Source organism: Bombina bombina, chromosome 10 (assembly GCF_027579735.1).
Source record: "Bombina bombina isolate aBomBom1 chromosome 10, aBomBom1.pri, whole genome shotgun sequence".
In the NCBI taxonomy this organism is placed as follows: Eukaryota; Metazoa; Chordata; class Amphibia; order Anura; family Bombinatoridae; genus Bombina; species Bombina bombina.
Window position 1 is genome coordinate 63,198,755 of NC_069508.1, and position 15,545 is coordinate 63,214,299.

The following is a 15,545-nucleotide window of genomic DNA, read 5'->3' on the forward strand; positions in this document are numbered from 1 at the left end:
GGACAGGCTTAGAGTCCTTAAACTAGCTAATTCATTCATTTCGGAGGCCGTAGTACATTTAACCAAACTTACGGCTAAGAACTCAGGATTCGCCATTCAGGCACGTAGGGCGCTGTGGCTAAAATCCTGGTCAGCTGATGTAACTTCTAAGTCCAAATTACTTAATATACCTTTCAAGGGGCAAACTTTATTTGGGCCCGGTTTGAAAGAAATTATCGCTGACATTACAGGAGGTAAGGGCCACGCCCTGCCTCAAGACAAAGCCAAGGCTAAGGCTAGACAGTCTAATTTTCGTCCCTTTCGGAATTTCAAAGCAGGAGCAGCACCAACTTCCACTGCACCAAAACAGGAAGGAGCTGTTGCTCGTTACAAACAAGGCTGGAAACCTAACCAGTCCTGGAACAAGGGCAAGCAGACCAGGAAACCTGCTGCTGCCCCAAAGACAGCATGAACCGAGGGCCCCCGATCCAGGACCGGATCTAGTGGGGGGCAGACTCTCTCTCTTCGCCCAGGCTTGGGCAAGAGATGTTCAGGATCCCTGGGCGCTAGAGATCATATCTCAGGGATACCTCCTAGACTTCAAATTCTCTCCCCCAAGAGGGAGATTTCATCTGTCAAGGTTGTCAACAAACCAGATAAAGAAAGAAGCGTTTCTACGCTGTGTACAAGATCTGTTATTAATGGGAGTGATCCATCCGGTTCCGCGGTCGGAACAAGGACAAGGGTTTTACTCAAACCTGTTTGTGGTTCCCAAAAAAGAGGGAACTTTCAGGCCAATCTTGGATTTAAAGATCCTAAACAAATTCCTAAGAGTTCCATCATTCAAAATGGAAACTATTCGGACAATCTTACCCATGATCCAAAAGGGTCAGTACATGACCACAGTGGACTTAAAGGATGCTTACCTTCACATACCGATTCACAAAGATCATTACCGGTATCTAAGGTTTGCCTTCTTAGACAGGCATTACCAGTTTGTAGCTCTTCCATTCGGATTGGCTACGGCTCCAAGAATCTTCACAAAGGTTCTGGGTGCCCTTCTGGCGGTACTAAGACCGCGAGGAATTTCGGTAGCTCCGTACCTAGACGACATTCTGATACAAGCTTCAAGCTTTCAAACTGCCAAGTCTCATACAGAGTTAGTTCTGGCATTTCTAAGGTCGCATGGATGGAAAGTGAACGAAAAGAAAAGTTCTCTCTTTCCTCTCACAAGAGTTCCATTCTTGGGGACTCTTATAGATTCTGTAGAAATGAAGATTTATCTGACAGAAGACAGATTAACAAAGCTTCTAAATGCATGCCGTGTCCTTCATTCCATTCAACTCCCGTCAGTAGCTCAATGCATGGAGGTGATCGGCTTAATGGTAGCAGCAATGGACATAGTACCCTTTGCACGTCTACATCTCAGACCGCTGCAATTGTGCATGCTGAGTCAGTGGAATGGGGATTACTCAGACTTGTCCCCTACTCTGAATCTGGATCAAGAGACCAGAAACTCTCTTCTATGGTGGCTTTCTCGGCCACATCTGTCCAGGGGGATGCCATTCAGCAGGCCGGACTGGACAATTGTAACAACAGACGCCAGCCTACTAGGTTGGGGCGCTGTCTGGAATTCTCTGAAGGCTCAGGGACAATGGAATCAGGAGGAAAGTATCCTGCCAATAAACATTCTGGAATTGAGAGCAGTTCTCAATGCCCTTCTGGCTTGGCCCCAGTTAAAAACTCGGGGGTTCATCAGGTTTCAGTCGGACAACATCACGACTGTAGCTTACATCAACCATCAAGGAGGGACAAGAAGCTCCCTAGCAATGATGGAAGTATCAAACATAATTCGCTGGGCAGAGTCTCACTCTTGCCACCTGTCAGCAATCCACATCCCGGGAGTGGAGAACTGGGAGGCGGATTTCTTGAGTCGCCAGACTTTTCATCCGGGGGAGTGGGAACTTCATCCGGAGGTCTTTGCCCAAATACTTCGACGTTGGGGCAAACCAGAGATAGATCTCATGGCGTCTCGCCAGAACGCCAAACTTCCTCGCTACGGGTCCAGATCCAGGGATCCGGGAGCGGTTCTGATAGATGCTTTGACAGCACCTTGGAACTTCGGGATGGCTTATGTGTTTCCACCCTTCCCGCTGCTTCCTCGATTGATTGCCAAAATCAAACAGGAGAGAGCATCAGTGATTCTAATAGCGCCTGCATGGCCACGCAGGACTTGGTATGCAGATCTAGTGGACATGTCATCCTGTCCGCCTTGGTCTCTACCTCTAAGACAGGACCTTCTGATACAGGGTCCATTCAAACATCAAAATCTAACTTCTCTGAAGCTGACTGCTTGGAAATTGAACGCTTGATTTTATCAAAACGTGGTTTTTCTGAGTCGGTTATTGATACCCTGATACAGGCTAGGAAGCCTGTTACCAGAAGGATTTACCACAAGATATGGCGTAAATACCTATACTGGTGCGAATCCAAAGGTTACTCCTGGAGTAAGGTTAGGATTCCTAGGATATTGTCCTTTCTACAAGAAGGTTTAGAAAAGGGTTTATCGGCTAGCTCATTAAAGGGACAGATCTCAGCTCTGTCCATCTTGTTACACAGGCGTCTGTCAGAAAATCCAGACGTCCAGGCCTTTTGTCAGGCTTTAGCTAGGATCAAGCCTGTGTTTAAAACTGTTGCTCCGCCATGGAGTTTAAACCTTGTTCTTAACGTTCTACAAGGAGTTCCGTTTGAACCCCTTCATTCCATTGATATAAAGTTGTTATCTTGGAAAGTGTTATTTTTAATGGCTATTTCTTCGGCTCGGAGAGTCTCTGAGTTATCAGCTTTACATTGTGATTCTCCTTATTTGATTTTTCATTCAGATAAGGTAAGTTCTGCGTACAAAACCTGGGTTCTTACCTAAGGTAGTCACTAACAGGAACATCAATCAAGAGATCGTGGTGCCTTCCCTGTGCCCGAATCCTTCTTCAAAGAAGGAACGTCTTCTACACAATCTGGATGTAGTTCGTGCCCTCAAGTTCTACTTGCAGGCAACTAAGGATTTTCGACAAACGTCTTCCCTGTTTGTCGTGTACTCTGGTCAGAGGAGAGGTCATAAGGCTTCGGCTACCTCTCTCTCCTTCTGGCTTCGTAGCATAATTCGTTTAGCCTATGAGACTGCTGGACAGCAGCCTCCTGAAAGAATTACAGCTCATTCTACTAGAGCTGTGGCTTCCACTTGGGCCTTTAAGAATGAGGCCTCTGTTGAACAGATTTGCAAGGCTGCAACTTGGTCTTCGCTTCATACTTTTTCCAAATTTTACAAATTTGACACTTTTGCTTCTTCGGAGGCTATTTTTGGGAGAAAGGTTCTTCAGGCAGTGGTTCCTTCTGTATAATGAGCCTGCCTATCCCTCCCGTCATCCGTGTACTTTTGCTTTGGTATTGGTATCCCAGAAGTAATGATGACCCGTGGACTGATCACACATAACAGAAGAAAACATAATTTATGCTTACCTGATAAATTCCTTTCTTCTGTTGTGTGATCAGTCCACGGCCCGCCCTGTTTTTTAAGGCAGGTAAATATCTTTTAAATTATACTCCAGTCACCACTTCACCCTTGGTTTCTCCTTTCTCGTTGATTCTTGGTCGAATGACTGGGAGTGACGTAGAGGGGAGGAGCTATATGCAGCTCTGCTGGGTGGATCCTCTTGCATTTCCTGTTGGGGAGGAGTTATATCCCAGAAGTAATGATGACCCGTGGACTGATCACACAACAGAAGAAAGGAATTTATCAGGTAAGCATAAATTATGTTTTTTTTTTTATTTTGTATTTCTCCAATTGGAGAGTTGTTGTGCTCCACTGAATCATCTAAAACTCTTTTTATTTTTTTCTAGTGTTTCTATGAATAAGATGTCATCTATAAAGCAAATACAAAGTAGGATTCTCTTAGTGTATTCACATAATTTATATATCTATTATTTCTCCCCACCATACTAAGAATAGATTGTGCCTATTGTTGCCCCTCAAATTGATAATTGAATACAAAAATATTGTGTTGCAAAATTAATTCCAAAAGCCGTAAAATAAATAAACCATGTTCCTGAAATTTGTTCAAATCAGTATCATTTTTTTTTTTTTTCGGACTGTAAACCATATTTATGGTTAATGCTAGTAATGATTCCAAATCTGCTATCACCAGCCATACATCATCACCCATATGCAAACCCTCTAATCATTGTAACACCTTCAATGTGTCCTTATTGAAAGGAGGTTGTTGTTCTCCATGCTGTCTTAATCTTTGATGCACATATCGAATTGCCTTCTCAGTTAGACAGCCATTACCCAACACAGGGCCAGATTACAAGTGGAGCTTGTGTATTTAATGCTCCTGCTCGTGCGCTAAGTAAAAATGTTTTGCTCGCGTGCTAACCCGATGCACACAAAAAGTTAGAATATTGCAATTACATTAATGTATTCCCCCATAGAAGTTAATGGAGATAAAAAAAATGTGAAAAAAACCCATACTCTTGCACAAACCAAATCGCATATTCTCAAGTGCGCTTACATGAAAATATGAATATTTTACTTTCCAATGTTCTTCTTTAATTAGATAGTGTTATTATGAGTGTAACTGTACTTTTTAATGTATTGTTTATGTGTTTTGTGACACTTTTTTGTTTCGCAAAACAGTTAACCAGATTACAGAGGACGCAGTAATCATTCTAGCGTAAATCGCTATTGCGCTCACACATTAGCATTTACTTTCAACTTGCAATACCAGCGATAAACCCGACGTGCGCAACTACCCCTTTTCGCTCGAGCGTATCTGTTAGCATGCCACTTGTAATCTGGCCCACATTAGGTCTTCCTGGAGGATTTTTAATACTTCTGTACTTTGGGAATAAAATACAAAGGGCTAGGTTATAAAATGGCATGCTATTGTTAGCATGAGATGCGATAAGCAATATCGCGACCGCTCTAACTTGCGCATATATTGTTAAAAGTAAACAAGTGCCCTCAAACTCAAACATGTAAGGGTTAAAAAAAACATGTGCCCTAAACACAACATAAATACATTAAAATAAAGTGTTACACTCATATCTGATAACAAATATTTCATATAAATATATTTTTATTTTTTTAATAAGGGTTAAAAGGTATATAGTATATGACAAGGTATTTGACTGGGAAGGGCTATAATGTATAGATATAAATATATGCACACACACACATATATATACATGAATACATTAAAATAACGTGTTACACTCGTATATACAGTGTCTGATAAAAATTTTTTTTATATAAACATCTAATTTATTTTTTATAAGGATTAAAAGGTATACGGTATTTGACTGGTAAGGGCTATAATGTATGCATATATATATATATATATATATATATATATATATATATATATATAGCAATATCCGTTCAACCCCTCAAGGTAGAAAAACGCTTCACTCTCCGGTCTTATTCAAAAATCCTTTATTAGGTATCCAGCATCAAATGACAAAGTTCCCAAACGTTTCGATACCAATTGGTATCTTTTTCAATGGGTAATCAGAACATATCTATCCCAAAAGAAGGTTCCTAATACTAACCACAAACCACTCACCTATATACACCTGTAAAGCATCCCTGTCACTTCCGGTGTATCAGAAGCCGCCCCACCACGCGCATGCGTACAGGAGTTAGCCAACAACATGGCTAATTAGCATATTCAATCACGTAATGACGTTTGCGTTCCAACCACGCATAGTTACTCCTGCTAATGCGCATGCCCGGGTGGCTGAAGTTCCAATAACACCGGACTAACCATTACAAGTATAACTACTCTAAAGTGTAAAAAAACTATCTAAACCAAATTAGAATCTATAAAAATAATATGACTACCTGAGTTCTCAAAACAGACTTTGTTCCTTATGTTTATAGCATCTTAAGTAAGATACTTTGCATCTTTATATACAGTTTGCTAAGCTAATCACTGCCCCTTAATTATCCTATCCACAATCTCCAAAATGTCTATTTCCTAGATAAAGTATGTTATACTATAATTATCAATAAAACATATAGCTTCTATGCCAATTGGAGTGCAGTAAGAAACTTAGTTATGGCTACCGCAATACACTGAACACCATACTTTCAGAGACTTTATGAACCCATATATTCTGGACCAGTCCATCTTCCTAGGTGTTGATGACCTAGACTGATAAATCATGGACATTTCACTTAAAGGAAGACACCAAAGTCCATCTGTACATTCAGACCCTTGGGAGCCACTGTGTCTAAACGATAAATCCAGGAGGTCTCAACTTGGAGTAGTTTCGTGTTCCTATCTCCGCCCCTTCGTAAGGGGGGCACATGATCAATCAGCATAGTCCTTAAACTAGCCGCTGTGTGCCCAGCTTGAAGAAAATGTCTGGCGACCGGTTGATCAGATGTTTTCTTGTCTATCGCTTGTCTAATCGCATGGCGATGATTGGCCATTCTATCACGAAATGTAGTAGAGGTCTTCCCCACATAGACCAGCGAACATGGACACATTAGTATGTATACAACATACGTACTCATACATGACAATCTGTGCAAAATCTTGTATTTTCTCCCAGTGTGTGGGTGGTGAAAGAACATCCCTGTTAACATACTATTGCACGTAGTGCAATCCCCACATCTATAGCAGCCAACTTTTTTCCTGTTATCCAGCCAAGTACTTTTTTCATAGCACTTCACAGGGTCATTATGGACAAGTAAATCCTTCAAATTGGGTGCTCTCTTATAAGCCATCCGTGGGGCTGATGTGTGCAGGAATGGTAGTGATTTGTCAGTATTAATAATGTCCCAGTTCTTCTTGACAGACTCAGACAATATCTTGGACACGGGGTTGAACGTGGTAACAAAGTTAATGATATCGCTATTGTTTTCCACCTTATCAGTAGGATCATGTGGTTGTAGCAAAGATACTTGATCATCCCCGGCCAGGTTGGTTTGCACCTGTGTTATCAAATTTCTTGCATATCCTCGTTGCTCCAATTTCATAATCATTTCATCCTCCTGTACTTTTCTAGTCTCTCTTAATGTGTTATTGCGGGCCACCCGCGTGAGTTGAGAGGATACCACACTCTTTTTTTGATGTTCAGGGTGAAAGCTTGTGGATAGCAACAATGAGTTTCTATCCGTCGGTTTTGAATATAAGGAGGTAGAAAATTTGTAACAATCATCTTCTGTATAAACAGATATATTTAGATCTAGGAATGGTATGCTCACCCTGTTATGGGCAACCTTGAATCGAATAGCTGACTCAAGCTGATTTAAGCTGTCAACCCACTGTTCTAGGGATTCCTCTGACCCTCTCCATACCAAAAACACATCGTCAATATATCTGACGTACAGTTTAATTTTATCAATTGTGCGAATGTGCATGACCATAGTCTCATACCAAGACATATACAGATTGGCGTATGCGGGAGCCATATTTGAACCCATTGCAGTTCCTGATATTTGTAAGAAGAACTCCTTCTCAAATTTGAAAAAGTTTTTTTCCAGACAAAACCTCAATAGTTCCAATAGGAACTCAATGGGTGGTCCCGCATACGCCAATGACTCACTTAACATGGATCTGACTGCCTGTACACCACCATCATGCGGGATGACAGTGTATAAGCTGTCAACATCCATTGTAACAAGTAGGTCATCTGGGCCAAGTTCATTCCAAGCAAGTAACCTCCGAATGAGTGAGGGAGAATCCAGTAAAAAGGAATATGACTCCTTTACCACTGGCTGTAGGTGATGATCTATAAAAATGGCCACATTAGAACACAAAGAATCCCTGGCAGACACAATAGGTCTGCCAGGCGGTTTAATCAGAGTCTTGTGTACTTTGGGCAATAGATATAATACCGGAATAACCGGAAATGCAGTAGTCATATATTCAAATTTATTTTCATCAATCATCCCTGATTCTAGCCCATATTTCAATATAAGATCCAATTCCTTCTTAAATGTATTTATTGGATTTCCTCTTAGTTTACAATAGATGCGATTATCAGTCAGCTGTCTATAGGCTTCCTCTCTATAGTCAACATAATTTTGAACCACTATAGAGCCTCCTTTATCCGCCGCATGAATAATGATCGTGTTATCATTCTTTAAACTCTTTAGAGCCTCCTTTTCCCCTTTAGTGAGGTTAGGGAACATATTTTCCACTTTTGCTCGTTCACACGTATCATTAATCATGCGTGAAAAACTACGGATAGAGGGGTTTAAGTTGATTGGATCAAACTTGCTCTGACTTTTGAACTTACTGACACTATTTTGTTCACTATTTTTAAAAAAATCCTTGATCCTAAGCTGTCTCTGCAATTTGTAGGTTTCAACATTCATTTTGAATTTGTCCACAGCTGGAGTGGGGACAAAGGACAGGCCCTTATTTAGCAAACTTTTCTCATCTATACTTAGAGCTCTATCACTTAAATTGTAGATAATATCTACTTTTTCTTGCCTGTTTTTTTCTTTGAATCCTCCCCTCCTCGTGTGCGGTCTTGCTCGTTTTGCTTTGCTGGAAGCGGAGGTTTTTTGGACGATCTGGTGCTTACCCCACCTAAAGGGTGACCAGTATTAACATTTGGGTTGGACTCATCATTATCTGGCCCAGATGAATCGCCTCCACTACTGTCAACAGTGTCAGCAATGTTTCTATTATTAAAGCGTCTCCTACGTCTAAATTGTGGTCTATTGTCCTCTTTCCCATAGAGCCACCTATACACTCTTCTCTCCCTGTAATCAGTCTCTACAGTCATTAATTTGTTATTCTTAAAAGTTAACAAATCATTTTTATATTTGTTAACTTGTCCCTGTAATTTGTTAATCCAATCTTCCCCTGTATCTTCCGTTAGGATCTGGTAGCTCATCTAATTAGAGTGGAAATCAATGAGGTTAAGGAGATGAGCTACCAGATCCTAACGGAAGATACAGGGGAAGATTGGATTAACAAATTACAGGGACAAGTTAACAAATATAAAAATGATTTGTTAACTTTTAAGAATAACAAATTAATGACTGTAGAGACTGATTACAGGGAGAGAAGAGTGTATAGGTGGCTCTATGGGAAAGAGGACAATAGACCACACTTTAGACGTAGGAGACGCTTTAATAATAGAAACATTGCTGACACTGTTGACAGTAGTGGAGGCGATTCATCTGGGCCAGATAATGATGAGTCCAACCCAAATGTTAATACTGGTCACCCTTTAGGTGGGGTAAGCACCAGATCGTCCAAAAAACCTCCGCTTCCAGCAAAGCAAAACGAGCAAGACCGCACACGAGGAGGGGAGGATTCAAAGAAAAAAACAGGCAAGAAAAAGTAGATATTATCTACAATTTAAGTGATAGAGCTCTAAGTATAGATGAGAAAAGTTTGCTAAATAAGGGCCTGTCCTTTGTCCCCACTCCAGCTGTGGACAAATTCAAAATGAATGTTGAAACCTACAAATTGCAGAGACAGCTTAGGATCAAGGATTTTTTTAAAAATAGTGAACAAAATAGTGTCAGTAAGTTCAAAAGTCAGAGCAAGTTTGATCCAATCAACTTAAACCCCTCTATCCGTAGTTTTTCACGCATGATTAATGATACGTGTGAACGAGCAAAAGTGGAAAATATGTTCCCTAACCTCACTAAAGGGGAAAAGGAGGCTCTAAAGAGTTTAAAGAATGATAACACGATCATTATTCATGCGGCGGATAAAGGAGGCTCTATAGTGGTTCAAAATTATGTTGACTATAGAGAGGAAGCCTATAGACAGCTGACTGATAATCGCATCTATTGTAAACTAAGAGGAAATCCAATAAATACATTTAAGAAGGAATTGGATCTTATATTGAAATATGGGCTAGAATCAGGGATGATTGATGAAAATGAATTTGAATATATGACTACTGCATTTCCGGTTATTCCGGTATTATATCTATTGCCCAAAGTACACAAGACTCTGATTAAACCGCCTGGCAGACCTATTGTGTCTGCCAGGGATTCTTTGTGTTCTAATGTGGCCATTTTTATAGATCATCACCTACAGCCAGTGGTAAAGGAGTCATATTCCTTTTTACTGGATTCTCCCTCACTCATTCGGAGGTTACTTGCTTGGAATGAACTTGGCCCAGATGACCTACTTGTTACAATGGATGTTGACAGCTTATACACTGTCATCCCGCATGATGGTGGTGTACAGGCAGTCAGATCCATGTTAAGTGAGTCATTGGCGTATGCGGGACCACCCATTGAGTTCCTATTGGAACTATTGAGGTTTTGTCTGGAAAAAAACTTTTTCAAATTTGAGAAGGAGTTCTTCTTACAAATATCAGGAACTGCAATGGGTTCAAATATGGCTCCCGCATACGCCAATCTGTATATGTCTTGGTATGAGACTATGGTCATGCACATTCGCACAATTGATAAAATTAAACTGTACGTCAGATATATTGACGATGTGTTTTTGGTATGGAGAGGGTCAGAGGAATCCCTAGAACAGTGGGTTGACAGCTTAAATCAGCTTGAGTCAACTATTCGATTTAAGGTTGCCCATAACAGGGTGAGCATACCATTCCTAGATCTAAATATATCTGTTTATACAGAAGATGATTGTTACAAATTTTCTACCTCCTTATATTCAAAACCGACGGATAGAAACTCATTGTTGCTATCCACAAGCTTTCACCCTGAACATCAAAAAAAGAGTGTGGTATCCTCTCAACTCATGCGGGTGGCCCGCAATAACACATTAAGAGAGACTAGAAAAGTACAGGAGGATGAAATGATTATGAAATTGGAGCAACGAGGATATGCAAGAAATTTGATAACACAGGTGCAAACCAACCTGGCCGGGGATGATCAAGTATCTTTGCTACAACCACATGATCCTACTGATAAGGTGGAAAACAATAGCGATATCATTAACTTTGTTACCACGTTCAACCCCGTGTCCAAGATATTGTCTGAGTCTGTCAAGAAGAACTGGGACATTATTAATACTGACAAATCACTACCATTCCTGCACACATCAGCCCCACGGATGGCTTATAAGAGAGCACCCAATTTGAAGGATTTACTTGTCCATAATGACCCTGTGAAGTGCTATGAAAAAAGTACTTGGCTGGATAACAGGAAAAAAGTTGGCTGCTATAGATGTGGGGATTGCACTACGTGCAATAGTATGTTAACAGGGATGTTCTTTCACCACCCACACACTGGGAGAAAATACAAGATTTTGCACAGATTGTCATGTATGAGTACGTATGTTGTATACATACTAATGTGTCCATGTTCGCTGGTCTATGTGGGGAAGACCTCTACTACATTTCGTGATAGAATGGCCAATCATCGCCATGCGATTAGACAAGCGATAGACAAGAAAACATCTGATCAACCGGTCGCCAGACATTTTCTTCAAGCTGGGCACACAGCGGCTAGTTTAAGGACTATGCTGATTGATCATGTGCCCCCCTTACGAAGGGGCGGAGATAGGAACACGAAACTACTCCAAGTTGAGACCTCCTGGATTTATCGTTTAGACACAGTGGCTCCCAAGGGTCTGAATGTACAGATGGACTTTGGTGTCTTCCTTTAAGTGAAATGTCCATGATTTATCAGTCTAGGTCATCAACACCTAGGAAGATGGACTGGTCCAGAATATATGGGTTCATAAAGTCTCTGAAAGTATGGTGTTCAGTGTATTGCGGTAGCCATAACTAAGTTTCTTACTGCACTCCAATTGGCATAGAAGCTATATGTTTTATTGATAATTATAGTATAACATACTTTATCTAGGAAATAGACATTTTGGAGATTGTGGATAAGATAATTAAGGGGCAGTGATTAGCTTAGCAAACTGTATATAAAGATGCAAAGTATCTTACTTAAGATGCTATAAACATAAGGAACAAAGTCTGTTTTGAGAACTCAGGTAGTCATATTATTTTTATAGATTCTAATTTGGTTTAGATAGTTTTTTTACACTTTAGAGTAGTTATACTTGTAATGGTTAGTCCGGTGTTATTGGAACTTCAGCCACCCGGGCATGCGCATTAGCAGGAGTAACTATGCGTGGTTGGAACGCAAACGTCATTACGTGATTGAATATGCTAATTAGCCATGTTGTTGGCTAACTCCTGTACGCATGCGCGTGGTGGGGCGGCTTCTGATACACCGGAAGTGACAGGGATGCTTTACAGGTGTATATAGGTGAGTGGTTTGTGGTTAGTATTAGGAACCTTCTTTTGGGATAGATATGTTCTGATTACCCATTGAAAAAGATACCAATTGGTATCGAAACGTTTGGGAACTTTGTCATTTGATGCTGGATACCTAATAAAGGATTTTTGAATAAGACCGGAGAGTGAAGCGTTTTTCTACCTTGAGGGGTTGAACGGATATTGCTATATGTTTTCAACGCAGCACCCCGGCGGATGTCTTATGTCACAGTGAGTGCACCTGTTTGGATATTTATATATATATATATATATATATATATATATATACACACTGTGTGCACAATTATTAGGCAAGTGAGTATTTTGACCAAATCATCATTTTTATGCATATTGTCCAACTCCACGCTGTATAAACTTGAATGCTTATTGGATTTAAGCATATCAGGTGATGTGTATTTGTGTAATGAGGGAGGGTGTGGCCTTAGGAGGTCAACACCCTATAGCAAGGTGTGCATAATTATTAGGCAGCTTCTTTTCATTAGGCAAAATGGGCCAACAAAGAGATTTAACTGACTCTGAAAAGCAGTACTCTAGTAATTGCTAAGATATTGGTGCGTGATCACAGAACCATCAAACATTTTGTTGCAAATAGTAAACAGGGTCGCAAGAAACGTGTTGAGAAAAAAGACGTAGATTAACTGCCAGACCTGAATTACCGCATAATACGCATTTAACCCCTGATATCGATCAGAATATTTTAAAGTTTATTGGCACTAAAAACTTTAACTTTTGTAAGGGCCCTGACAGATATCTCAAAGCCTGTCAAGCCAGTTAAGATTGACTGAAGAAGTAATCTTTAAAGACTCTTCACTTGATCCATTAATTACTTGTCAATGCTAATTCAGGTCTTTCTACTCAAAGACGCTGTATTATATTAAGAGAAATTGATACTCAAATTGGTGACTTTGCCCCCCTGAGATGGGTCCTCTTGGTTTATTATTTGGAAAAGCTGCCCTTAAATAGCTTCATAAATATGTCAACTCTTATAACTCTCTAAATAAAATAAAAACTAATTCAAAGAAAATTTTCTATCAACCAAATATATTTTTTGAAAAGGCCAGGAGAGGTAGGGGCCGCTTTTTCTGGCCATCTCAACAACATCTTAAGGTAGAAGAACAAAAAAAAAGGCGAGGCTGGGCAAGCAGAAAAACAACGTTTATTGCCAAAAAGGAAAGTTAATAAAAATGCAATGATAGCATGCAGTATGGGTCAGAATGAGCCTGAGCAGCAGCAATCTTACATGTTTTGGCTCCTGCCTTACTCATAGACTGTGCTGCTCAAAGCTCACAGGCCCTTAAATTGCAAAATCACTCTGACATCATATGCAGCAATTAACTAGTTAACCCCTCCCACACCAAAAAAAGAAAGAAAGTGATAAAATAGAAAGATGCATTAATAACAAGACAGGACTTAACATTCAAAATGATTTAATTAATTGTTGGCGTTGAGATATACGTTGATTCCTATATTTATTCAGTATTTGGAAATAGCTTTGATACGAGACTACACATATTAAGGCTTTACATAAGTATATAATATAGTTTATTTGACTTTAGGGGTATTGCTATATAAGGTAATAGTTTTTGATTATACAAAACCATGATTCATTGGGGCTATTACTATAGCCTATATTTTGTCTCCCCTAAGATAAACAGTATTTGCCTTAGTATGTGTAAATTTAATAGACAGTTTATTTCTAGCCTCTCTTGTTTACCCATGTATATCTAGTGTGATATATTAGAATTGTAGTAACAACTTAGGATCAGTATTATTTACTTTGTATCCACACTGTGGGTAATACCATATTATATATTATGAATAGTTAATTATACTGTTACATAGTATCACAAGATGTTTAAAGGCATTAACTAATTTTCTTATTATTCTAAACAATTATGTCTACAATATATGTCTTGTTATTAATGCATCTTTCTATTTTATCACTTTCTTTCTTTTTTTTGTGTGGTAGGGGTTAACTAGTTAATTGCTGCATATGATGTCAGAGTGATTTTGCAATTTAAGGGGCCTGTGAGCTTTGAGCAGCACAGTCTATGAGTAAGGCAGGAGCCGAAACATGTAAGATTGCTGCTGCTCAGGCTCATTCTGACCCATACTGCATGCTATCATTGCATTTTTATTAACTTTCCTTTTTGGCAATAAACGTTAAGTTTTAAATTTTTCTGCTTGCCCAGCCTCGCCTTTTTTTTTTGTTCTTCTACTGATTCCTAATTACAGACTACCAAGTCTGTTGGCGGTTTGCGGGCTAACGCTATAGCGATACACTACTTTGACACAGCCACAGTGCCTCATTGTGACGTATCCGAGTGAGGATCCATGTGGGAGGAGACAGACCGTAATCGGAAATCCGCTTGAGCTCCACACGCCGGAGAGCACCGGGACCGGAGCACGAGCTAAATGAGCTGAAGAGCCACTTTCGAGCTTCAAGGTACTGTCCACATGTTCATTATCTGAGTTGAGAACAACAACTAGTTACGAACTGCTGTTTGAGCGCTGTCTAGGGGTTCTTCTTTTGTTTGGATGAGTGAACATCTTAAGGTCCTTCTTTCAAAATTTTGCCACTCCATCAACATCTTATGCCAAATTCTTCCCCATGAGATCAAGACCTTGGATCAGAAGAAACCTTTGCTCACGTACCTTTAGAAGACCTCTCCCAGGTAAATTCTCTAATTTGTCCTGCCATTTCTTTCTTCCCCTCAAATAATTGGAGCCAGACTATCTTTCTCCACAATTGGCAGGTCATAACTCAAGGCCCTTGGGTTCTTCAATCCATTTAGATTTCATCTAAATTTCTTTTCTCCTTCCATTCAATCAAAGATTCCCAATCCCATAAAAATTTCCAAAACAGATATTTTTCATCTAGATATTTTAGATCTCGTCAAACAACAAGCTATATAAAAATCCCCTTCTTTCTCAGAATCCTTCATAAGCAACATGTTTATCATAAAAAAGAAAGAGAGTTCTTTTCAACCAGTGATACACCTAAGAGATCGAAATTTTCATTTGGAATACAACCATTTCAAAATGGAAGGACTTCACCTTCTAAGGGATTGTCTCCTGGAGGATGATTGGTTGGTTTGGTTGGATTCAAAATATGCATATCTTACTATTCCTATACATCAGTCATTCAGTAATTTTCTTTCGCCTAGATTATGAGTTTTGTCAGTAAAAACTTGCGGGGGCTAACGAGCCTTTATTTTCCAGTGCTCCCTTAAGCCAACGCTGGTATTACGAGTTTTCTGAATGACTGCATTAGCCTCAGAAAAGTGATCTTTGAGCCA